The sequence below is a fragment of the Lepisosteus platostomus genome, chromosome 5, assembly GCF_059453375.1.
Source record: "Lepisosteus platostomus isolate fLepPlt1 chromosome 5, fLepPlt1.hap1, whole genome shotgun sequence".
Lineage (NCBI taxonomy): Eukaryota > Metazoa > Chordata > Actinopteri > Semionotiformes > Lepisosteidae > Lepisosteus > Lepisosteus platostomus.
In genome coordinates, this window is record NC_142615.1 from 25329320 (window position 1) to 25332521 (window position 3202).

Sequence of the window (3202 nt, forward strand, 5' to 3'; positions counted from 1 at the left end):
GCCCCTCAAAATACTGGGAGTTTCCTTCCAGAGCCAGGACAACGAGACCAACAACTGGACCAAGAGGATCGCCAAGGTGAACGTGAAGCTGGGTCTGTGGAAAACGCGGTCGCTGTCCTACACAGGGAAAGTGATCCTGCCGGCTTTGGTTTACCTGGCGGTGGTGTACCCGCTGCCGGCCAGACTCAGACGAGCGCTGCAAGGGATGATCTTCGGCTTCGTCTGGGGCGGGAAGTACGAGTACATCACGAGAAACCGGATGTGTCAGCCGGTCGAGGAAGGGGGTCGAGATGTCCCACATTTCTCCCTGAAACTCGACTGCATCTTCTACTGCAACCTCTGTCGGGTGCTGCGGGAGCCCATCGGACCTCAGGAGGAGGACGAAGTGCCTAGTCGCCAAATGGGGTTTCCCCACGGCGAGGGAGCGCTGGAAAGGACTTTGGGCCCTATACAGGGATTTAAGGACAATAGCGAGTTGTAGGTTTGGAGGGACTCTCTTATTTGCGCAAATCCGCCCCCACTTGCAAAGATTGATAACGGACAATCAATCTCCGTTACGCCGTTGTTATTTATTACATGGAGTGTTAATATGTGTGAGATGTTTCTTTTGAGATGTTTATTTTGCGGAATAAAGTATATTTTGTAGAACAAAAAAAATCTTATGACAAGGTTTACAAGTTATCTGTTGAACTACATTCTAATAGGTGTGGTCACATTCCAGGTCATTTGTTTACGTTTTTGTTTCTGGAGTACCTGTTAGATGAAATGTGCTAATATGTAACCTAACTCCAGTGTGAATAACTAGAAGAGGGGAGCAGCTCCATTCCAGACCAAGGGAGCTTTGAGATTGGCTGGGCCAGATCTCTCATTTGCATATCTGATTTGGAAATACAACACTAAACCCCCTTCTTGCATGGATTTAACTTGCACCCAAGAGACCCCTACTGTGTATTGCTACTTATTTTTTATGATAAGTGGTGATTACCAGTTGACAGGTTTCATTTGTTGAATTATAAATGGTTCTGTATTATCACCCTGAATGGCCTGTACTCAAGGTTTGGTAGGGTATGTGTTTTCATTTCATTTACCAACTGGAATTTTTGCTCTATTAGTATTTGTCTAGAAGGCTTTCTAAAGTCAGGAAGCCCATTTATTTGGTGAAAAAAGATTCTGTATTATTATTAATATTTCTCATAAATAGGGTCTTTTATGAATAAAAAGATCTTGCACTTGGAAATCTTGATAAAGCTGTGTGCTTCCATACACTCTAGCAGTTTTGATTCCTAATATTTGACCTTAGGTGTGGGAACGGGTCTTTTTTGCAATTTGATTTCCAATTGATCAGCACAGTATAGAAAAAAGACCCATAAAGCAACCTCAGCAGTGACAAATGTCACTGGGTCACTTGGGTTTATACGTCGGGGTCCAGTAGTGAAGCTCCGCTCCTGTTTAGCCTCCGAAGCCGTACAGGGTGCGGCCCTGGCGCTTCAGCACGTACACCACGTCCATGGCGGTGACGGTCTTCCTCTTGGCATGCTCGGTGTAGGTGACGGCGTCGCGGATGACGTTCTCCAGGAACACCTTCAGCACCCCGCGGGTCTCCTCGTAGATCAGCCCGGAGATCCGCTTCACTCCCCCACGGCGAGCCAGGCGGCGGATGGCGGGCTTGGTGATTCCCTGGATGTTGTCACGGAGAACCTTATGGTGACGCTTAGCGCCTCCTTTCCCAAGTCCCTTTCTGCCTTTGGCTCTTCCAGACATCTTTGTAACAAACAGTTCTTTCCGGACCCTATGCGGACGACACAATCCGACGAAGTGGGGAAACACTGGTGAAACGTCATGCAGGAATACGGGGCTGAAGACAGGAGGGCGTGTCCAAGGTGCGCTGGTGCACAGCGGAGGTGTGGCCGAGGCGAACAATCCAAAAGAGAAGTCCTAAGGGAATATCCAAAACACACGAGAAAGTCCAAAACCAGAAGATCCATCAGAACAAGTTAAAAACCGCGAAGACCGGCGGACAGGGAACAGGAACGGGAACCGAGATTAAAACCTTAACGGGACCAGGCGCTTCCATGTCCCAGACTCGCACGATACGGAAATCAGATGCAGAGCCCGGATGAGCGTCAGCGCCTGGCTTTTAAGGTGGGCTGGGAATGGGAAACAGGTGCAGAATGAAGTCTTAAGTGAAAGGGCTGGAGCACCCTTAAGGAGGGGGAATTAATATCGTGACAATCTTCTAGTTATCAGCTGTGAACACGACACACACTGCTCATCTTTGATGTACAGATGCAGCCATTCAAAATGCGCGGTACAGACACGTACCGGAGGTAATTGGCTACGGCGTCGTGCATCCTGACGCGCGATGACGCAAAATACCGCGGTATTTTTGCCGAGACAAGTTGCCTTTCTTATACGCGGAGGGATCTGCTCGTGAGATGTCCGCTCGGTCCATTTCTGAGCTCAGTATAAGGTGTAGAAAGCATGACTGTCATCATAACCCGCCTCTCACCCTGGCCCGAGCCTGAAGCATGCCCCCTAGTGCAGGGTTAGAGGTGTGGAATAATGTTGTGACTATTGCTTCATCAATAACATGCTGATTGCATGTTTCTAGATGGGTATAACAGAGATCTCAACTACTGAGGGGCCTTACTAATAATTGCTTACACTTATATACAGATGCAGCCATTCAAAGTGAGTGGTACAGACACGTACCGCAGGTAAGATGACACGGGGTACCGCGGTGCGTGATTGGTTGACCAACAGGGGCACTCGTGGTCCGTTGGTCTGTCGTAGAAAGACTTACTGTAAACGTCTTTACTGTGCCCGTTGTAGCTATTGAATTTTACCACTGAAGGGAAATCTTAGTAGCTGAGCATAAAAAGAATAGGAGCATACTGTAACGCGTGTGAAGGCCATAAACGATATTAATTTTGGAACATAAACATACAGTATATAGCTGGTCTTGGTACTTTAAAGAAAAAAATACACACCAGTATTCCATTTCTCCCTAAACATTGTAAGCTTCGAAGTCTTTAACGTGATACCGGAGTCAACAAGCATCCTTTTAGAATTTGATTAAAAGGGAATATAATATGGTATGATTACATCCGTGTGCTGCGACAGGGCTGTGTAGGGCTGTTTCACCTGCCTGTTCATGCGCGCTGTCTTGTAGCCTACTGGTCTAGGTGTGTGACTACCAACT

The 3202-nt window shown here is 47.5% G+C and overlaps 1 non-coding gene across 1 annotated transcript; it reads left to right on the forward strand.

The window, feature by feature from the left end:
* The first annotated feature begins 1092 nt into the window (after positions 1–1092).
* LOC148665410 (U7 small nuclear RNA) lies at positions 1093–1150 on the forward strand. The gene has a single exon (XR_015939005.1). It is a non-coding gene; the product is annotated as a U7 small nuclear RNA (small nuclear RNA).
* The last annotated feature ends 2052 nt before the right edge of the window (positions 1151–3202 follow it).